This window comes from Triticum aestivum, chromosome 7A, assembly GCF_018294505.1.
Source record: "Triticum aestivum cultivar Chinese Spring chromosome 7A, IWGSC CS RefSeq v2.1, whole genome shotgun sequence".
NCBI classification, from domain to species: domain Eukaryota; kingdom Viridiplantae; phylum Streptophyta; class Magnoliopsida; order Poales; family Poaceae; genus Triticum; species Triticum aestivum.
Window position 1 is genome coordinate 407,466,667 of NC_057812.1, and position 23,636 is coordinate 407,490,302.

Consider the following 23,636-nt stretch of genomic DNA (forward strand, 5'->3'; position numbering starts at 1 on the left):
ACGGCCAAATGGAGGTTACTAACCACACAATCTCTGCTCTACTTTGCGTGCTAATCAAGAAGAACATCAAGGAGTGGGAGGAGTGTCTACCTATCGCCGAGTAGGCCTACAACCGAGCAAGGCATGCGACTACTGGAAAGTCCCCCTTCAAGGTCGTCTATGATTTCAACCCATTGTCCCCATTGGACATTCTTCCTCTACCACTACAAGAGCGCACAAACATGGACGCGAGTGCCCGAGTCAACTATCTCAAGAAGATGCATGAAGATACAAGGCACACCATTGAGCGCAAAGTACAATGACTCGTGACCAAGCTCAACAACCTCAACAAGCACCCCATGGTATTCAACATTGGAGATCTTGTGTGTCTACACCTTCGCAAGGACCGCTTCACCCACGAACGCAAGTCCAAACTTCTACCATGAGTGGATGGACCCTTCAAGGTGCTTGAGCGCTACAACAACAATGCCTACAAGATCGACATTCCACATGGCAAGTACTTTGTGAGCGACATCTTCAACATCAAAGATCTCTGTCCCTACCATGGTGATGAAGATTTCAATCCGAGGTCAGATCTTTCCCAAGGGAGGGGAGATGATGCGGAGCATCCTACAGTCATCCCCATGGACCTACCATCGTCTCACAAAGTGCCAAGAGGACCTATGACACGAGCTAGATCTCTTGTCGGCGTCCTGGGAACGGGGTTACCCAGACCTTCTTGCCTGTGGCCCAGGGCGTCGCTCCACCAACGACCTGGTACGACCCATCTTCACTAGCAACCACTAAAGAACCTCGCAAGGAGGATGAGACCAAGACCTCATCCGGGGCGGCCTCGCTAGGCTGGCTCCCGAGGAGTGGAGATACCTACACAAGGGGCACCTCGCGAGGTCCGCGTGACGTGAACCATGACGACCAAGGCCAGGTAGGCACCAGCGGGTGCAGGGTGACAATTTCCTCATTGGTGCTAAGTAAGCAGGCGGAGGCGAGGAGTCCCGAGGCATCAGGTAAAGGATTCCATATCGGTGCAACAAGACCAAGACCAGCAGGACGGCAGGACGGAGGTCACCGGGGAGCCCACGGCGGCGTCACCACAAGAGCCTTTTGCACGCGAAGACCGCCTTTTTTCAGGTGTGATAGCCTGGCTTATTAGGGATGATAGACTACTGATATCAATTAGGAATTCCTTCTTTCCCGGGAGCCCATTCGGACAGAACTCCAAAGTTAAGCGTGCTCAGCTTGGAGTAGTGTTAGGATGGGTGACAGACTGGGAAGTTGCTCCCGGGTGCACACGAGTGAGGACAAAGTGCGCAGAAAAGACTAGTATTGATCTGTGGGGCCAGTCCAGATCCCGCCAGGAGTAACAACCACCGGCGGGTGTGTCCCAGGCGTTACAAGTTGGTATCAGAGGCGACCCTCGTGGTTACATGGATGTTTGCGGACAGGTGCTCGGTCATGTTGTTCATGATGTTTGTGACCCGTCATGGCACACGGCATGGTACATTTATCGGACTGGATGCACAAATGTATGTGCTAAGAGGGAACGTTCCTGTGGCCCGACGAGTACGTCGGTTCCTCTGAGTGGGGGTATATGTGATAGCCTGGGTTATTAGGGATGATAGACTACTCATATCAATAAGGAATTCCTTCTTTTCCGGGAGCCCATTCGGACAGAACTCCAAAGTTAAGCGTGCTCAGCTTGGAGTAGTGTCAGGATTGGTGACCGACCGGGAAGTTGCTCCCGGGTGCGCTCGAGTGAGGACAAAGTGTGCAAAAGAGACTAGTATTGATCTGTGGGGCCAGTCTAGATCCTGCCAGGAGTAACGACCACCGGTAGGTGTGTCTGGGACGTTACAAGTTGGTATCAGAGCCGACCCTCGCGGTTACATGGAATTTGTGGACAGTTGCTCGGTCATGTTGTTCATGATGTTTGTGACCCGTCGTGGCACACGGCATGGTACATGTACCAGACTGGATGCACAGACGTATGTGCCAAGAGGGAACGTTCCTGTGGCCCGACGAGGACGTTGGTTCCTCCGAGTGGGGGTGTATGTGATAGCCTGGCTTATTAGGGATAATAGACTACTCATATCAATAAGGAATTCCTTCTTTTCCAGGAGCCCATTCGGACAGAACTCGGTGCACACGAGTGAGGACAATGTGCGCAGAAAATACTAGTATTGATCTGTGGGGCCAGTCTAGGTCCCCCCAGGAGTAACGACCACCGGCGGGTGTGTCCGGGGCGTTACATCAGGATAACTCGTACTAGTTGTCGTCCTTTGAAATTGGATGTTGTGGGATCCCTTCCCACCTAAGCATTTGGGAAGAGGACCAGGGCCTTTATAAATAGGGCTAGCCACCACCGTAGTCAAGCATAGGCTCATCTTGGATCGGATCCACTCCACCAAGGCCATCTCAATAGCTCATCGAGGTCAAGAACACCTCTCCTAAGGAGGCTGTTCATCCACTGTACTAGTTCATCCTCAGCCCACGAGGCAATCCACCACACCACACTGGAGTAGGGTATTACACCACAACGGTGGCACGAACCAGTATAAACTCTCGTGTCACTTGTTCCTTGGGTTCGGCGAGCTAGGCCTAGAACGTTGCGAGAGAGAGCGAGGGAGAGAGAGATAGATCTTCGTGTGCACCCCACTGTACGAACCTCAAGGGTTTGCCGGAACCCACGATCCAACTTTTGGTGCGCCAGGTAGAGGTGCGCTGAAGCCTTCATTTCCGTCGACCGACTGGCCATCGCTCCGCGACTCCAATGTCTGACGGCCCGAGGACCCAAGCCGACCGCTGGACAACCTGGCCTGCCCGAGCGCCGCCATCTCCTCCAGAATACCTCAACTCCGCGCTCCAGGCCGACCGCACGCTGCCTAACACTCACGGGCGCGGGTAGTGCGGACCGGCACCCACCACCCTCGTTCCACGGCGCGCGCGCGCAGCCGCGTGATCTTCAGATGACGTGGCAGCAACGGCACCACACACCCGGCGGGAGTAGGTGAACATGCGAGCCGCGCTCATCGTGGCATAGGAGCTGGTGCGGTGCAGGCTGGCGGCGGCCGCGATGCGCTAATGGAGCGAGTCGCCGAGCTACTGGATGCAGCCTACAAGGGTACGCCACCCTTTTGCTCATTGACCACATCACAGGTCGTGGCAGAAGCGTGTGCGAGGCCCGGGCGAACCCACACGCCCAATGGGGCGTCAGGGGGATCCGACGGCAGCAGTGCAGAACCTCGCACGAGCCTTCCGGCCGCGGCCGCACCATCGCTAGGAGGAACAAGCACCGAGGGCCCGCTGCTAGGACGCGCTAGGATGCCACACGGCGTCCACCAGGACCAAGCGCCTTGACTTGCGGCATGAGGCACGCGATACCTGGGCGGCGGCTCTGGTGAGGCGGCCACGGAAACCTACGTGCCCCGCATGGTGAACCCGGAGTACTTCCCGGCGGAAGGCCCCAATCCGTTCCCCGGAACAGGATGGGCGGCTAGAGGGCCAGAAGCACAGGGCTTCCCCGAGCCGCCCGGAGGCTTCACCGACCCCTTCAGCGACAACGACAATGGGGTATGGTCGATATCTCCAGAGCGAGCTTATGCTAACCCCGAATTGCAGGAGAACCAGGCTGCAGCTCCAGTTAGAAACCTCAGGGCAGTGGCCCAACTAGCGCCAGGAGCAACACTCTGAGGGCTGCGCGGGAGAGGCCCAGAGCTAGGCCCTCTCCCTCGTCATGCAGAGCAAGATGTTGTACGGAGGTTGCCGAGGGCGCCACCAACGTCTTGTTTGCCCATTGGTCTTGTCCTGGTTTCTGGGCGCCCCAATGGTGGTCGAGGGTGGTGTAGGGCGGGGCCCTTGCTTGGCGATATGAAGTAAGGCTCGCGCCTGTGAAGGTCTCCGCTCGTGACGTTCTCACGTAATAATGAGTGGGTCTGTACACGCCCCGTAGTCTCCAGTGTGCCACCCTCGGGCCTCGGTGGCTCCCACACACCTCCTAGTGGAAGCACCATGCTCCACGCTGGCCGTCGACACTGTATCTCGATGACTATGCTCACAGCCAGTGAAAGCACTTAGCTCCGCGCTGGTGGGAAGACAAGAAGACTAGATAGGTGCCGGACGCGGCCATTTGCTTTCAACCCCTTTTTTGTAGCTCGACTTACCACCTTTTAGATTTTAACCCACAGTCATATTTTCATTTGCAAGCGCGGGGGGCGTCTTCTCTTGTTTGTGTTGATTTTCCGAGTTTTCTGGTTTGGTACCATGCTTCAAAGCTCGCGCCAGCTACCCCTTTCCCTGCGAGAACCTCGCGAGTGGGGACTGGGCGTGGTACGCGTGCGCTACGCGCACTGCCCGCTGCGGTCTGCCGCTCGTTTCTCACGAGGCCCTCTCGGGTGGGCCGGTAGGCTCTTTAGAAGCCCGAAACCTTGCAAGCCCTTGAAGGACTCCCATCGGGAGCCTCCGAGAACTCCCCTCGGGAGGAATGCACATCGGCAACTGTTAAACCAGCTCGAGGCCGTCCTGTATTAAGGTAAGTTACTAAAGTAAGCCGCGGAGGAGCTCGGGGGCTCGCAAAAGCACATTTCAAGTCTGGCTCAAGGAATAGGAGAATAGTCTGATTACATGAGGGGCTCCCCCCTTCCCAAAATGCTCTTACACCTTGAGGGGCCATGCCCGAGCTTTTGTGCTGGTTCAGTGTAACATCCCAAATTTCCAATTTGGAATGTTATACATAGGTCATTCATGCATATCATATTTTATTGCATCTTGCTTTGTGATCCTAGGAAATCCTAAGCAACTCAAGGACCCATGGAGAGAGTTGGAGATTTTACCGTTTTCATATTTGAATTTTCTCAAATATCGAAACAAGGATCGTTTTGGTTTTATTTTTTTTCTCTCCAAAAATATTTCATAATAAAATATATGAGAGGAGATAATATCACTTCTCCAAACTAAAAGAAATATTGGGGGCAAAATGGTAAAATCAAATAAATAATTTTATTCAGATTTTATTGCTATTTTATTTGGACTAGAAAAATATGCATTTTTCAAAATTGCATTTCTAGCCCAAATAAATGTTCACTTTGTCCGAAATATTATTAGAGGACTGTGAAAATTTATTTCAGGATTTTTGGACTTCGTTTGCTATTTATTTTTTTATTTTACTCCGTCTATTTTAAAAAGGAAAAAAACGCGCACCGACCTAACGGGCCGTGCCCCAACCCAAACCCTAGCCGCATCACCGCCTCGCGCCGCCTCGCGCCGCCTCGCGCCACCTCTCGCCACCGCTGCCGCCAGCCGTCGCCCCGCGTCGCCTCCCGCCGCCGCCATCATCCCGCCCGTGCCGCGCCACCGTGCCGGATCTCGCCGAAGCCACCATCGTTGACCGCGTTGACGAGTCGGTTTTTCTTTCGGTTAACCCTGGTTTTTTTAGTTTTCGGTTTATTTTCTTAGTTCGTTTTTTTGTTCGGTTTATTTGCTTAGCGGACATTCGTCTGATCTTACATTTAAACGAATGTTGTTCGCCGGTTAGGTTCAGACAGCGAACGTTCGTTCATTAGTCTTTTCTTTTTATTTTAATTTTCAGCCAGGCACCTACCCGCAATTATTTTTATCCCAGATTAGCCCCTGATGTTCAGACACTCGTAACTTTCAATCGTTTGTCCAAATCCAATGAAACTAGCGCCAAAATCTTCGCCTCAAGCCCCTCTTTCCATTTAATCTACTTTAACAAGGTTTTTAACAAATTAAAATTTGGTTTCAAGCAGTTTTGTGTTCGAAGTTCTTTTGACCGTAGTTTCTATTCCGTAGCTCCGATTCGATTGATTCTTTCTGCAGATCGAATCTCTTTAGTTGAGTTTTCAGACTCGACCTTCTTAATTGAGTTTTACCCCTGCATATTTGATTGATTATTTATGTATGCTATTGTTTGTTGGCGATAGAATTCCTGGAGTGGGCAACGTCCTACTGCGAGTCACTAGGTGTTGTGGATCATCAGCAAGGCAAGTCACACTTTGATCATACTCTTTTCTTCCCCAGTTTTTATGCACTAGTTTGAACCCTCAAACATTGCATGAATAGGATCTCTTAACATGTGGGTTTTGGCAAGTAGATGATGAGGTAGAACCTATTGCCCTTTTATTATCAACCCCTTGGGAGTTACTTCTACGTTATGCTTATATCGCCATGCTATGCTCGTAGACGTGGATTGGGTTTGAGAGTATCCATGATAGATGTGAGATTGTTAATTAATGGTTAACTTAAGGTGGCCACTTAAACACACATCTGGGTGGATTGGTTGCGGGCACCTGGAGAATCCAGTGCTGTCCTAGGATATCCCGGAGTACCCGTGTGATCATCCTATGGTTCGCCACCCAGGCTCAAAGGGCTCATAAGATTATTCATGCTAGAAACTTCCGTGTGCAGCCACAAGCTATTATGGGATCTAGCATAGTGGAGTAAGTTGCACGACCTCTTCAAGTGGTAGGCTAGCAGATGTAGGGGATGTACGTTGGTACGGTCTACCTAGGGTTAGAGTTAATGCTTCTGAAAAACTGTGTCCCGGTCATCTGTTTCTCAAACACCATGTAGTGCGAGAAATCCAATGGAGGAGATAGAGTCTTGTGGGGAAAGTGCGCGAACTTCTGCAGAGTGTACAAACTAATCATGGTTAGCCGTGTCCCCGGTTATGGATATCTTGAGTATCTGGATCTTGGATTATCATATTGTTCTCATCACCCTATTACTTAATTTGTTGGGATGTTAATTACTTCCTAATTGGGATTGAGTTGGAGGAACCTTCTCAATGTTTAAGAACTACCATGATAGTTAAATACAATATATTCCTTTGTTGTAGGGAAAAATTGGCTTTTCACAAAAACATTATAACCATAGAGCCTCCACCAGCCATATATGCATGTAGTGATAGAATATACCTGTTCATTGCTCTACTGTGTTATATTGCCAGCATATTCCATGTGCTGACCCTTTTTCGAGCTGCCACATATCATGTTGCAGACTTTTCAGACGAAGAGTAAGGTGCGCTAGCTCATTTGTTGTGCACTCAGCTATGCTGTTGGAGTTGATGGACTCAATCTATCTTCCAAGTCTTCCGCTATTATCTTATTTAGATGGCCTTAAGCCATATTATTGTAATAAGTTCTCTTTTTGAGACTTTCGATGTAATAAGTGTGTGATTGCTACTCTGTTATAAATCCTTCGAAGTACTATGTGTGTCCGCATTACCTATCCAGGGATAACACATATGCAGAGAGACTTGACCATCTGAGGTCGGGTTGCTACAAGATGGTATCAGAGCACACGCTGAATGTAGGACACGGCCACTCAAGATGAGCCATAGGTCACTCTTCTCTACTCATTTATGACTTCTCTTCATTTTCTACTCTATAGGACGGAGGACACAAGGAATAAGTTTACACAGCCATATGAAGACACACCTTTTGGATGACACTTGAAGGAAGTCACTAGGTACCTAAACATTGGAATACCAAGCTTCACCGGGACCTACATCGCCACTTTACCAGAAGAGGAGCGTTGGATGATTCGAGTTCAAGTTCCCGGAAGGACATTCACACCAGTAACTGAGTCCATAGAGTTTTCCTTCGCTGCACCAACCTGGAGTCTAGGAAAGAGCATGGCAACCCACATCACCATAGGACGCATCGGCGAAGTTTATCATAAGGATCTTAAGTATACTATTTACCAGATATGTGGGCACCGAGATGAGCAATGGGAGATCATCAGCACCAGGAGAGACAAGTCCATTGAAGCTTTCATCCAGGAGTTAAACCAGCACATTTGTCGGCAGGAGAACCAAATGTGCACAAGCATGATAGATTTGAAGAAGGTGATGACCAGGAACACGGAGCTAGAAGAGGAACTCAAGTCTAGACACGACGGATATGAGGAAGAAATCGCAATACTAGTGGAGAAGAATGACGACCTGACAAGGAAGCTAGGAGTATTCATGGGAGACCCTGTGCCAGGAGGAGATGACGACCGTCCCATGGACTACATCATCATCGACGACATTGACTCCGACCCCAGTAATGATGATTATGAAGATGAAGTTGGAGCGGATATCATGCAGTCTTCCACCGATCAAAATTTCTAGATGACCACCATATGATCAATAGTATCCCCCCATGTAAATAGTATAGTGCGAGCACTGTAACGGTAGTTAGATCGATTGTATGCCCTTGTTTGAAATTGATTTGGTGTGATATGTTTGTGTTTGGCTCATGTGCATATGGGTAGTGCTTTCTCATTAGACCTTATTCTATTCTAATCTCTCCCCTCTAAACCCATCAGATGCCTCTGAGACGTGACCCCAGATTTCTCTTCCCACTGGAGCTCACTCAGTTGATCCACCAGTAGAATCCACTGATGCAGTTGCTAGTCCAGAACCAAGGCAACAACAACAACAACAATAACAACAACCCACCTGTCGGATCATGGGTTCCGGCAAAACCCTTAAGGTTCGAACTCTGGGGTGCGCGCGAAGATTTCCCCCCTACTGATCCATGTCCTAGTTTTGCTAAGATCTCGTGGACTCACTCGACGAAATCACAACACAAGGGACACAAGATTTATACTGGTTCGGGCCACCGTTGTGGTGTAATACCCTACTCCAGTGTGGTGGTGGTGGATTGCCTCTTGGGCTGATGATGAACAGTACAAAGGGAAGAATAACCTCCTGAGGTTGAGGTGTTCTTGTGCTTGGCGAACTTCTGTGTGTGAGGATCCGTTTAGCTTAGGCTTGCTTCCCTTGCTTGCTGCCTTTCTCCTCCTTCTCTCCCCTCTCTCCTTCTTCTCCCCTTCCCTTTCCTCCCGCTTTTCTTCCTCTCTACTGAGGTGGCTAGTCCTATTTATAGAGGCCCTGGTCCTCTCCCCAAATATTCAGCGGGAAGGGAGCCAACAACGGCCCATTTGGAAGGGAACGGCTAGTACAGCTTATCCTGACAAAAGTGGTCTTCGCCTGCAAAAGGCTCTGGTGGTGACGCCGCCATGGGCTCCACGGTGTCCTCCGTCTTGCCGTCCTGCTGGTCTTAGTCTCGTTGCACCGATATGGAAACCTTTGCTTGATGCATCGGTACTTCGCGCCTGCGCTTGTCCACTTAGCACCAAAGAGGAAACAAGGACGTTGCACGCGCTAGCGCTAGCCAGGCGCCCGCTTGGTCTCAATCATCACGACTCGCGTCACGGGAACCTCGCGATGTTTTCCTTGGCTTGATCTCTCCGCCCCTTGCGAGCCAGCCTGGCGAGGCCACTCCTGAGGAGGTCTTGCGTCGTCTGCCTCGCGAGGCTTGGCCCCTCGCGAAGGTCTTTAATTCCTTGTTGATGAAGATGGGCCGTACAAGCCTGCTAGTAAAGCCACGCCGTGGGCCGCAGGCAAGCAAGTCTGGGGACCCCCGTTCGCAGAACACCGACAGTAGCCCCGGGCCCAAGGCGCGCTCGGGCTTGGCTTCGAGGTGAAGCCAAAGGTCAAGTGCGGAGCGCCGCGGGCCCCAATAGCCTGCAGCCTTGGTCGATGCGTGGCGGTTGATTGGACGTGGGCGTCTCCGCTTCCCCATGCTGCATCGACAACTGCCCGACTTGACAAGTAGGGCGGTGTGGGCAGCCCTTGCCTTCACTGCTTGCCTTCGCCTTGCTCAGATCCCCTTTCTTGCGCCCTACCTCCGAAATTCTCAAATATGCTTCCATCTTCTCCCGCATCAGCGACTAGTGGTGCCGCGCAAGGTCAAGCCCTCTGCGTCGCCGGCTTGGTACGAACCTGCTCTTGACTCGCCCAACGTCTTAGATAAGAGCCTCACCGCCACGCGCTTGCTGATGGCGGGGGAGGGCAATGAAAGGGGGTGATGGAGCTCCGGGTTGCCTCCGACGTGCCGGAGCCCGAGGGGAGCACGTTCTGCCCCTTCTTCATGAGTAGTATCACCGCCGGGTTGGTTCCTCCCTTTTCCGATTTCTTCTATGAGGTCCTCGGCCACTACGGGCTGCAAGCACTGCATCTCCATCCCAACTCCATCCTTCTCTTGTCCATCTTCACCTACTATTGTGAGGCGTATCTGGGCGTGATGCCGTCTGTGGCTCTGCTGCGCCACTTCTTCTTCCTCCGTGCCAGCGAGGGCCATTTCTCCGGGTGAACCAATTTCATCGCAGTCGGCAAGGCCAACTCGATCTCAAACACCGGGAAGAAGGCCGGTAACCTCAGGGCCAAACGGGTCATGATGGGTGCCATGTGCGTCCACCCGCGCTTGGTGCTGCCGACGGAGATGCCCTAGTCCGACAAGGGGTGGTCTTGTGCAAAGCTTACTCATGAGCGGGCGTTGTCAGTGCTGGAGCTGATGAAGGCCGACCTGAAGCCGGGAAATGAGAGGGCGGCCAAGGTGACGGGGGCCACGCTCCTCTTCAGGCGCGTGCGTGCCTCTTGTGGAGGCTTGGAGATGAAGAAGACAAGATTCGCTTGAGCTCGGAGGCCTTGCCCGACGACGAGCTGTCCACAGTTTTGCGCCTCTTGGTTGGGGACAACCAAGAGTACCCACCGAGTGCTTTCATTCCTTTGTTCCGCCGCACGGACTGGGAGCAGATTGTGGCCGCCCGGCCGACTTTTGACACGCGCAGGCTGGTGCCGCCGGCGTGTACCGGGGCCCCTGCAGCGCCGAAGCCGGTGGAGCTATCTTCTGATGAGTTCCATGGGAAGGAAGAAGAGGAGGAGGACTCAGAAGAGACCCCCGAGGGGATGGGAGAAACCTCCCCCGTGAGCAAAGCTGACATCCTCCGCGCCCTTGCTGATGATGCCGAGGTCGACGCCCGCCAGGGGGAGGGAGAGCCGCCTGTTATCCCGATGAGGGACAGGTCATCGCTGATTTCTCGAGGTGTTGCGCCTTGACACCACCTGGGGCTGCCTCCGGCCCTTCTGATGTGCCGTCTTCTTCTCCCGGAGCCCGTGTGCCCACTCCTCAGCCTCCGAAGCTTTCGGATTTCAGGATCCCCAAGCGGAGGGTGGACTAAGCCATGATGGATCAGTAAGTGCTTCGAGCTTCGTCTTGTTCCTGCTTGTACTTGCTATTTTCTGACATTTACCCTTGGTTGATCAGGACAGTGCCTTCGACGAAGAAAAGGAAGGAGGGTACAGTGGCCACGCCCCCCTCTACGGAGAAAGGAGGCGACAACACTCGTACCTCCCTAGCCCGATCGCCCTCGCGTGGCCAAGAGGAGCATCGTTAGGAGGAGTCAGCCCGCGTGGCCCCGCTGGCTCCAGAAGTGCCGGTACCTAGCTCGGCTGATGAGGTCCCAAAGGCTCAGGAGCCCTTGATCTCCTAGGGTCTGGTGACAATGTCACCCCCTTCACTTGCTGCGCCCCAGGCCCCAGGTTCTTCTGCTTCCTCTGCCATCTTACAGCGCGCCTTTTCGGAGATGGCCCAGCTGTGGGAAGATCTCCAGGGCACGGACCCGCGCCTGGTGGCCGGGCACCTGGAGCTGGCCTCTAGCTCGCTTCACTCCGACTCGGCGGTTCGAGCGTTGCTCGGCCAGGCCACGGAGGCCTTTGAGAGTGAGAAGCAGGCCACGGCCAAAGCTACATCCGATCGCTGGCCGCTGCCGAGAGCTGGAGGAGGAGCTGAAGGGAATGCCCGACCAGCGCGCAGAAGAAGCACGTGGCCGCCAGGCGAAGGAGGAGGAGATGAGGGCTAGCGAAGGCGCAGGACGCCATCAAGGGCCGCAACGCCGAGCTAGGAGAGCTAGCGAAGGCGCAGGACGTGGAGCGCAGCCGGCTGGAGGAGTTGGAGCGGATGGCGAGGGCGAAGGAGGCCGATCTTGACGCCAAGGCGAAGGTCCTGGCTGAAGACCGCGTGGCCTTCTTGTTCCTCGAGGAGAGGTCCCGCATGGATTTGAAGTCACTGTACGGGAAGGGCTTGGAGAGGCCGCTGACCACCGACGAGGATGGCCCTGGTCAGCTGCTTCCTTTCTTGGTGAAGGCGCCCGAGGAAGTCGTGGAGGGCATCAGTCCCATGGCGGAGGCAGAGGCTCGCGTCCTTTCCTCAGCTGCGCTGAAGCGGGTCTTGACGAGCTGCTGGAGCCTGTAGCGGATGAACACTGTGCGGCTGCCGCCGCAGCAGTGAAGGGTCAAGTGGAGGCCCTGCTGATGAAGTTCCATGGCTTAAACCCCGCTCCTTCGACCGGTAGTGCCACCGATCCCGCGGCTCCAGCTGGCGGTGTAGGCGAAGGCGATCCCACCAGGGAAGGATCACCTCTTGTGGGCATCGGCGGTGTCCAGGGGTGACCTGGGGCTGCTTTTCTGTTTTATTCCTGCAACATGCACCATGCATAATGGAGGCGTTAAACTCGCGTTTGATATTGTGAGAACAATATATCTTGTAATATTTGCTTTGAGATTTTGTGATTTTCTTCCTCTTTGCTTTGTGTTCTGCATCGCCAGAGGTCGGCCCTGCGCATACCTCAACCGCTGTTGGGCCGACCAGAGACTAGGACGGACCAAGGAGTGAGGGGCTATGTGACCAGTTAGGCTCCTGAGTCATGATGCTCAGGAGTCCCCCTTGACGCACAAACAGCTTATAGGAAGGATACGCGAGGATAGGTTAATGTTCTACGTCGGCAGAGCTCGGCCCCGCGCATATCTCAACCGCCGTTGGGCCGACCAGAGACCAGGATGGACCAAGGAGTGAGGGGCTACGTGACCAGCTAGGGTCCTGAGTTGCGATGCTCAGGAGTCCCCCTTGACATGCAAACATTCTCCATACATTTGCCCTCGCCGAGGCTCGGCTCGGGAGGGGCGTGCGACAACCAGGTCCGAGGGACCTGGTTGGGTGGCGTACGCTTGGGCGTGACCCGAGCGCCACCCCCGTGCCCAGCCCCCTCGCGCAGTTCTCCCTGGGGGGAGGCATTGCGGTGAGGCCGGACACTGAGCTCCGGGGCTCCCTGAGGTTGGTACGGCCGTGAGGCCGCCCTCAATTGTTTATCACCAGCGCGAAGCGTAGTGCTTCCGCTTGTGCACGGGCATAGCCGCTCCTCCATAGTGTCGACGGCCAGCATAGAGCATGGTGCTTCCACTGGTGCGTGGGTGGGGGACTCCCTACTGTGGAGAGCCCCTGGGGCGTGTACAGCCCTGCCCTGACACGTGGCTTGCACGGAAGGGCAAGATGAGGTGTATCTGGGCACTCGTGAGCTAGCGTGGGACTCACAAGGCCCTACCTCAAGGCGGTTTGCGCCTGGTCTTGGTTCTTGTTCACTATGTTGGTCCTGTGACGTGGTCAGGCAACCTGCGCCGAACGAATCTCCAGAGGTTATCGCGTGAGAAAGATAAGCACCAACGGCCCCAGGAGGTGACGTGAACGGGGCCGGCCCGCCAGACAGAGCTCAGCCGCTGGATTTATCAACGCTGCAGGGACGGGCCCGAGCATAGACACCATGCTTAACTTACTCACGTGAAGGGTCCTGAAGAAAGACGGCCGGCGCGCGGCTCCCATGGTCAGTGGCGATCGAACAGGTCATAATCATAGGTAGATTAAGCATGAAAAGCATACTGGCTTAAGTAAATGCAGGGAAGATGCATGCCACTGGGTCAGGCCCGAGTGTCTTGGGGATGATGCAGCCCGAGGGGCGCCCCCAACAAGGTAAGCTAAAGACATAAAGAGGGATACATGCCACAGGGACGGACCCACGCGGCCTGGGAATGATGCAGCCCCGGGGGCGCTCCCAGCTGAATGAACTTGGAAAATGTCACCTGGTTCTGTTGATGAAGGAGAGTTGGGGCAACTGAAGGTATGTGGCGAAGGGGCTACTCCTGATGAGCCACCGGAGCCCTGAGCCTCGGGAGACTCTGGGGGTCCAGGGGGTTCCTTAAGGACCGTCTTCATCTCCATCAGCACAGCGTGGTGCCTAGCCTCCTGAGCCGCCAGGATGCTCCGCAGGTTGCGCTCATAGGCGGTCACCACGCTCGGCAGGCCAAAAGGCATGTGAACGTAACTGTAGGTGGGCCCTCGCAGCATCCCACGCGCAAAGGCCGGAAAAGCTGGATGGGGAGCTGCGCCTGGAGAGCGGTGGCCGCCGCGCATTGCCCTTGCGTCTTGCAGTTCCTGAGTGGTCTTGGTGATGCACTTTTGAATGGTGGGCACTACTTGCCCTGTGTTCTCCTGAGGGAAACGTGCCGCGAAGTACGCCTCCAAGAGGTGCCCAAGTGCCTCCCTCGTGATGTTGGCAAAGTCTGAGGCCCTCCAGAAGAGAGCCCCCGAGCCCTGCCCGAGAGGGGCGTTGGGCGCGCTTTCCTATGCGATGGAGGGAGGCGCCCAAGGCGCGAGCACCGATCCTGACAAGGCGCCGCTTGCCTGAGGCCCTGCATGGCGAAACTGCTTCTTCTTCTTGGGGGTGGCCTCAGGAGGGCGCTCGCCCTGGCTGTCGGGGTCGTTGATTGTTGTAGCTTGGAAGGCACGCTCGAGGGAGCAGATCGCGTCTCTTTCCTCGCACGGGACTGTGATGATTCTGCCACTTCCCGGCATCTTGAGGACATTGTAGCTATGATGGGTCACCACCAAGAACTTGGCCAGGGCTGGATACCCAAGGATGGCGTTGTATGGCAGGTGAATGTAGGCGACGTCGAAGTCAATGAGTTCGGTGCGGTAGTTGTTGCGTTCTCCGAAGGTAACGGGGAGGCGGACCTGCCCGATCGGGGTAGTAGAGCCATCTGTCACTCCTGAGAAAGGCTTTGTAGGCTGAAGCCGGTCATATGGCACTTGGAGGTTGTCGAACGTGTCGACGGACAGGACATTGAGCCATGCGCCACCGTCGATGAGGGTCTTGGTAAGCTGCACATTGCTGATGACTGGTGAACAAAGCATTGGGAGGATGCCTGTAGTAGCTGCGCACTTGAGTTGATCTGCCAAACTGAACGTGATGGGGCACTTGTACCATCTGAGCGGGTGTGTGGCCTCGAGCTTGGGGAGGACTGCATTCACTTCGCGAGCAAACTGTTTGAAGATACGCTGCGAGGCTAGGGCTTTAGCTCTGCCCAAGATGTAGGCGATAGCGCACGGCTCCAGGAAGCCCCCATCCCCCTCGTCTTGATGGTGGTCGTCATTCCTTCTGGGTGGTGGCAGTAGTGGAGGAAGTCCAGCGTTATCTTGAGGACGATCCTCACGAGGCCGGTCCCTCCAGGCGCCCTCGCGAGGCTGATCTTGCCAGCGGTCCTCGCGAGGCCGGTCGCACCAGTCCTAGCGCGGGCCACGATCGTCCCAGTTTCCGCCACCATGTCCTCCTCCTCGGCCGAAGCCCCGGTTGCTGCTCTCGGGGCGTCGACCGAAGCGTCCCTCTCGAATGGCTCTAAGCTCTTGACAGTTGATGGTGTTGTGGGTTTGCAGGTTATGGAAGGCGCAGAACGGTCGGCTGCTCTTGGATGACTCGGGCTGGTCTCTGCCGCGCTTGGTGTCTGGTTCCGCCGCGAGCACGGCTGCCCCCTTGCGCTTCACGTCCTTGGCCTTGGCTTTCTTTTCCTCCAGGTCCACAGCCAGGAGCTCGAGGAGGGAGAGGCACCCCTCCTCAGCTCTGGCGCACTTGGTCGCCAGGTTGAACAACTCCAGAGACGTGCACAGTTCCTTGTGGATGGCAAGCTCCTCCTTCATCTTAACGTCACGAACGCCATCAGAGAACACAGAGATGATGGCTTTGTCCTTCACATTGGGGATCTTGAGACGAACGTTGTTGAAGTGCTGGATTTACTTCTGGAGGGTCTCTCCTGGTTTTTGCTTGACGCGACACAGGTCACCCGCGGCCGCTGGGCAGTCGCGAGTGCCCTGGAAGTTGGCGATGAAGCGGCGCAGGAGGAGATCGAGCCTGGAGGCACGTTCAGGAGCCAGGAGCGGGCACCATCCTTGAGGGCCATGGGAAACCAGTTCGCCATGACTTTCTCGTCGCTGTTGGCCGCCTCAATGCTCAGCTCAAATAGCTGCAGGAACTCCGTGGGGTCAGGAGTGTCGTCACAGCGAGGAGGCAGATCTGGCTTGAACTTGCCCGGCTAGGCAACGCTACGCAGCTCGGGGATGAAGGCGCGATAGCCGGCCATGGTCATCGGGGCCCACCTTGGAGGTGGAACTTGGTCTTGCGCCCGCGCACCGCTATGGAAAGCTGTGTGGGGCCTTGCCACAGCAAATGATCCTGGCGCGGCGGTGTGAGGAGTGGCGGAGCGTTCTCTTGCGGTCGAGGGACTTCCTGACAGCTTATTTCTTCACACGCGGGCGCCGGACGCACTGGGTCGTGTCGTGGAGCCGCGCGCCATAGTGCAAGGTCGCCGTCTTGGTGCAGAGGTGGTGGAGGTGCTTCATGAGCTACGTCGCCCGTGGCTGGCGGAGGGCGAGGTAGAGAGAGGGACGGCGCAGGGGAGCCCCCTGTGGCGCGGACAAGCTCGGCGATGCGATCAAGCCAGTCCTCGTAGAGGTCGTCGACTGGGAGGTAGTGCGGGAGCTTGTGCGTCATTTGGAGCATGGCACGTGCGTCCGTGGGAACGTGACGAGTGTGAGACGATGAACCAGCGGGACTCCGTGATGGAGTGGCGGTGCAGACGTCCAGTCGCACCGAGGGATGCAGCAAGGATGCTTGCTGCTCGTTCCTCGCCGGGCCGGTGGCGGCGTTGGCGGCAGGCGACGGAGAGCGACGGGGTGGCCCGCCGACAGGGGCCATCTGAGCAACGCGCGTGGCGAGGGCAGCCCGGTGCTCGGCGTGGGCGCAGTGTGCGTCCGCCATGGAGACGATGAAGCAATGTGACGCGCAGCGACGGAAGGGAAGCTTTGGCGCACCCCTACCTGGCATGCCAAATGTCGGATCACGGGTTCCGGCAAAACCCTTAAGGTTCGAACTCTGGGGTGCGCGTGAAGATTTCCCCCCTATCGAACCATGTCCTAGTTTTGCTAAGATCTCGCGGACTCACTCGACGAACTCACAACACAAGGGACACAAGATTTATACTGGTTCAGGCCACTGTTGTGGTGTTATACCCTACTCCAGTGTGGTGGTGGTGGATTGCCTCTTGGGCTGATGATCAACAGTACGAAGGGAAGAATAGCCTCCTGAGGTTGGGTGCTCTTGTGCTTGGCGAACTTGTGTGTGTGAGGATTCAGTCAGCTCAGGCTTGCTTCCCTTGTTTGTTGCCTTTCTCCTCCTTCTCTCCCCTCTCTCCTTCTTCTCCCCTTGCCTTCCCTCCCGCTTTTCTTCCTGTCTACTGAGGTGGCTAGTCCTATTTATAGAGGCCCTGGTCCTCTCACAAAATATTGAGCGGGAAGGGAGCCAACAATGACCAATTTGAAATGGGACAGCTAGTATAGCTTATCCTGACAAAAGTGGTCTTTGCCTGCAAAAGGCTCTAGTGGTGACGCCGCATTGGGCCCCACGGTGACCTCCGTCTTGTCATCCTGCTGGTCTTGGTCTCATTGCACTGATATGGAAACATTTTCTTGATGCATCGGTACTCCGTGCCTGCGCTTGCCCCCTTAGCACCAAAGAGGAAACAAGGACGCTGCGCGCGCTGGCACCCGCCTGGTTTTGATCATCACAGCTCACATCACGGGAACCTCACGAGTTTTGCCTTGCCTTGATCTCTCCGCCCCTCGCGAGCCCGCCTGGCGAGGCCGATCCTGAGGAGCTCTTGCATCGTCCGCCTCGCGAGGCTTGGCCCCTCATGAAGGTCTTGAATGCCTTGTTGATGAAGATGGGCCATACAGGCCTGCTAGCAAAGCCACGCCGTGGGCCGTAGGCAGGCAAGTCTGGGGACCCCAATTCCCAGAACGCCGACACCACCTCCACCCGCTCCAGTTGACAACTTAGCCCGCTTTCTAAGGTTGCAGCCGCCGGTGTTTTCCAGTAGCACCGAGCCGATAGTTGCTGAAGATTGGCTACGCATGATAGGAAGGGAGTTGACCACTACAGGTTGCACAGATGCTGAGAAGGTGCGATTTGTCGCGCACCAATTGGATGGACCTGCAGCCTCATGGTGGGAGAATTACACAACCACTTTTCCTATAGCTAATGTCACATGGGAGCAGTTTCAGCAAGCATTCTGCATTGCTCATGTTTCAACTGGAGCTATGAGCATGAAGAAGCGTGAGTTTCGCAACTTACGCCAGGGCAAGCGTACTGTGGGGCAGTACGTGGATGAGTTTAGCAAGTTAGCTCGTTATGCCCAGATGACGTGTCCACCGATGCCGCGAAACAGGAGAAGTTTATGAAAGGGATGAATGATGAGATGAGTATGCAGTTAATGGTGGCAACATTTAATAACTACCGGGAGTTGGTAGATAAGGCTCTTATGATTGAAGGGAAGCAGCAGCAGATTGAGAGCTGCAAAAGGAAGAATGGACAAGGGAGGTACAATTTAGGAGCTCAACAAAAACCTCATTTCACCCAGAACTCGGGAGGATATACCCATAACCACGGAGGACATAACCACAATGCAGGAAGTTCGCATAACCGTAGTGGCCCCAAGAATGGAAACGGGAATGGAGCAGTCAGTAATCAGAACCGCTCTAACACAGCTACACCCGCCAAGAGGGATCTAAGTCGTGTTACTTGCTCCAAGTGCGGGAAGACTGGACATTACACCACCAAATGTCCTGAAGCAAAGAAATGAAATAGCAATGGAAGCTCTGGGAAGAAGCCCAACCCCTTCAACAAGGGACAAGTGAACCACGTGAACATGGAGGAGGTTGAAGAGCAGCCAGATGCAGTTATTGGTAAGTTTTTGGTTGAGTCATTTGCTGATGTCGTTCTTTCTGATACTAGTGCATCACATTCATACATTTCAAGGGTATTTGTGGACAAGTTTAAGTTACCCACCTTAGCCCTTAGGACACCCTTGCTAGTAAGCTCACCAGGAGCAGAGTATAGGGCCAGCCGATGGTGTGTACGGTTACCCTAAACATTGGCAGCCATGTTTTCCCCTCAGACCTAATAATTATGGAGTCACAAGGATAGGACGTAATACTGGGTATGGATTGGCTATCAAAGTATGGAGGAAACATTGATTGTGCTAGTAGGTCAATTCTGCTCACCACCCCACAGGGAAAATGGATTAAGTATGTATCCAGGCATACACCAAAGAGGACTCACGTAAACTCCCTCATGGGCGTTGTTCAAGAGGAGGTGCCTGTAGTGAAGGATTACCCGGATGTATTTCCAGAGGAACTACCGAGCATGCAACCGCATCGAGACATTGAGTTTTTTATAGAGCTATTGCCAGGCACCAGACCAATATTGAAGAGACCATACCAGATGCCCGCAAATGATCTGGAGGAGATTAAGAAATAGATTAAGGTGTTATTGGAGAAAGGTTACATTCGATGAAGCTCGGCACCATGGGGAGCCCTAGTGATCTTGGTTGAGAAGAAGGGTAAATCTCTGAGAATGGTGGTTGACTATCATGCACTGAATGAAGTGACGATCAAGAACAAGTACCCACTGCCGATGATCAATGATTTGTTTGACCAGCTGCAAGGATCTAAAGTATTTTCGAAGATCGATCTACGATCAGGGTTCCACTAGCTGAAGATCCGAGAATAGTATATACCTAGGACAACTTTCACCACAAGGTACGGGCTATACGAGTACATGGTTATGTCATTTGGATTGACTAACGCCCCCGCCTATTTCATGGGTATGATGAATAAGGTGTTCATGGAGTTCTTGGATAAGTTTGTCATGGTGTTAATTGATGATATTCTGGTATAGTCGAAGAATGAAGAGGAGCACAAGGAGCATTTCCATTTAGTTCTCGAAAAGCTCAGGGAACATCGGTTATATGCCAAGTTCAGCAAATGTGAGTTTTGGTTGAAGGAAGTTGGATTCCTTGGACATGTTATATCAGGAGAAGGTATAGCAGTAGACCTTACTAAGGTTCAGTCAGTCACTGAGTGGTTGGCACCCACTTCAGTTGGAGAGATCCGCAGTTTTCTCGGACTCGCAGGATATTATCGGAGATTCATTGAGAATTTCTCAAAGATTGCAAAGCCCATGACAGAGTTGTTGAAGAAGGACACAAAGTTCAAATGGACAGATGAATGTGATGGAAGTTTTTAGGAATTGAAGAAACGTTTGACTACAGCCCCAGTGCTGATTCTACTAGATATATGCAAGGATTTCCAAGTGTATCACGACGCGTCTCACTTAGGACTTGGAGGGGTACTTATGCAAGACGGAAGAGTTGTTTTGTATGGCTCACGTCAGCTTCGACCGCATGAGTTGAATTATGCCACGCATGATTTGGAGTTAGCAGCTGTAGTACATGCAATCAAGACCTAGAGACATTTTTTTATTGGAAACCGTTGTGTTGTGTATATGGATCATAAAAGTTTGAAGTACATTTTTACTCAGAAGGAGCTGAATCTCAGGCAGAGGAGATGGTTGGAGCTCATAAAGGATTACGATATGAAGCTACACTATCATCCAGGAAAGGCCAATGTCATAGCCGACGCTTTGAGCCGGAAGAGTTATGTTAATACTCTCTTAACGGGAGGGTTACCAGAGGAGTTAGTCGAGGATCTCCGGGAACTTCATTTCGAGATAGTTCCTAGAGGATTTGTTGCAGCATTGGAGGTTCAGTCGACATTATTGGGAAATATTCGAGAAGCTTAGAAGGATGACAAAGAAATTGCCGAGATAAAGGAGAAAATGAGCAAGGGAAAGGTCAAAGGTTTTCGTGAGGATGAGCACGACACCTTGTCGTTTGAGGACCGTGTTTATGTACCCAATAATGCAGAGATCAGGAAGTTGATACTTCGGGAGGCTCAGGACTCGCTATACTCGATACACCCCGGAAACACCAAGATGTATTTGGATTTGAAGGAGATTTTCTAGTGGACTAGTATGAAGAAGGATATTGCCGAGTATGTAGCCGTATGTGATGTATGTCAGAGAGTGAAGGTAGAACATCAGAAGCCAACAGGATTACTGCAGCCTATGCCTACACCCGAATGGAAGTGGGATAAGCTTGGCATGGATTTTATCACCGAAATACCAAGGACCCGATCGGGGTATGACTCTATCTGGGTAGTAGTTGATCAGTTGATCAAAGTGGCTCACTTTATCCTAGTGAAAACCACCTATACAAGTGCGAAGTTGGCCAAGATATATATGACCAGGATCGTATGTCTGCATGGAGTTCCGAGGACTATCTTATCATATAGAGGAACACGGTTTACTTCAAAGTTTTGGCATCAGCTGCACTAGATTTTGGGAACCAGGCTAGAGTTTAGTACGACCTTTCATCCACAGACAGATGGACAGACCGAGAGAGTCAATCAGATTCTGGAAGACATGTTGAGAGCTTGTGCGCTCGATTATGGATCTAGTTGGGATGACAATTTGCCTTACGCGGAGTTCTCATACAACAATAGCTACCAAGCTAGTTTGAAGATGGCACCTTTCGAAGCTTTGTATGGAAGGAGGTGCAGGACACCGTTGATGTGGGATGAAATTGGAAACTGTCAGTTGTTTGGACCAGATCTAATTAAAGAGTCATAAGAGAAGGTTAAGCTGATTCGAGACAGACTGAAGGTAGCTCAGTCCAAGCAGAAAAGTTATGGAGACTCAAAATGCAAGGAGGTAGTTTACGAAATCAGAGACAGAGCATATCTTTGTGTGTCACCTCTGCGAGAAGTTAAGCATTTTGGAGTTAAGGGAAAGTTAGCCCCAAGATTTGTAGGGCCATAACGAGTTTTGGAACGCATAGGAGAAGTAGCCTACAAGTTGAAGTTACTTGAAGGACTGTCAGGAGTTCATGATGTATTTCATGTTTCCCAGTTGAAGAAGTGCCATGCAGAGATGGCCGATATTGCTCTGAGAGATACAGTGCCCTTGGAAGCAATTCAGTTGGATAGTGATTTGACCTATGAGGAGAAACCTGTCAAGATTCTCGAGTTTGCCAACCAAATCACACACAGTAAGGTTATCAAGTTTTGCAAAGTTTAGTGGATCCACCATACTGAGGATGAAGCCACCTAGGAATGAGAGGATGATCTACGGAAAGACCACCCACAACTATTTTCTAGCCAGCCCGAAGCTCGAGGATGAGATTCATCTTAAGGGGGTTAGGTCTGTAACATCCCAAACTTCCAATTTGGAATGTTATACATAGGTCATTCATCCATATCATATTTTATTGCATCTTGCTTTGCGATCCTAGGAAATCCTAAGCAACTCCAGGACCCACGGAGAGAGTTGGGGATTTCACCACTTTCATATTTGAATTTTCTCAAATATCGAAACAAGGATCGTTTTGGTTTTATTATTTTTTCTCTCCAAAAATATTTCATAATAAAATATATGAGAGGAGATAATATGACTTCTCCAAACTAAATGAAATATTGAAGGAAAAATGTTAAAAGCAAATAAATAATTTTATTCGTATTTTATTGCTATTTTATTTGGATTAGAAAAATATGCATTTTTCAAAATTGCATTTCTAGCCCAAATAAATGTTCACTTTGTCTGAAATATTATTAGAGGATCGGGAAAATTTATTCAGGATTTTTGGACGTCGTTTGGTATTTCTTTTATTTTTTTTACTCCGTCTGTTAAAAAAACATGCACCGACCTAACGGGTCGTGTCCGACCCGGACACTGCCGCCAGGCCTTTTTAAGGCGAGGCCGAGCCGCCCCAACCCTAACCCTAGCCGCGCCGCCGCGTCGCGCCGCCGTCCCGCGGCCGCCGCCCTCCCGCCGCCGCTGCCCTCCCGCCAGTGCCGCGCCGGCGCGCCGGATCTCACCGGAGCCGCCGTCGTTGACCGCGTTGACCGGTCGGGTTTTCTTTCGGTTAACCCGGTTTTTTTCTTAGATCGGTTTTTCGTCCGGTTTATTTGCTTAGCGGACGTTCGTCCGGTCATTCATTTAAACGAACATTGTCTGTCGGTTAGGTTCAGACAGCGAACGTTCGTTCGTTAGCCTTTTCATTTTATTTTATTTTTCGGCCAGGGACCTATCCGCGATTATTTTTATCGTAGATTAGCCCCTGATCTTCAGACCCTCATAACTTTTCAACCGTTTGTCCAAATCCAGTGAAACCAACGCCAAAATCATCATCTCGAGCCCCTCTTTCCGTTTAATCAACTTGAACATGGTTTTTGACAAATTGAAATTTGGTTTCAAGCAGTTTTGTGTTCTAAGTTCTTTTGACCATAGTTTCTATTCCGTAGCTCCGATTCGATTGATTCTTTCTGCAGATCGAATCTCTTTGGTTGAGTTTTCGGATTAGAGCTTCTTAATTGAGTTTTACCTGTGCATATTTGCTTTATTTCTTATGTATGCTATTGTTTGTTTGCGATAGAATTCCCGGAGTGCGCAGCGTGCTACTACGAGTCACTAGGTTTTGCAGGTCATCAGCAAGGCAAGTAACACTTTGATCATACTCTTTTCTTACCCAGTTTTTATGCACTAGTTTCAACCCTCAAACATTAAATGAATAGTATCTCTTAACATGTGGGTTTTTGGAAGTAGATGATGAGGTAGAACCTATTGCCCTTTTATTATCAAACCCTTGGGAGTTACATCTACGTTATGCTTATAGCGCCATGCTATGCTCGTAGACATGGATTGGGTTTGAGAGTATCCATGACAGACGTGAGATTGTT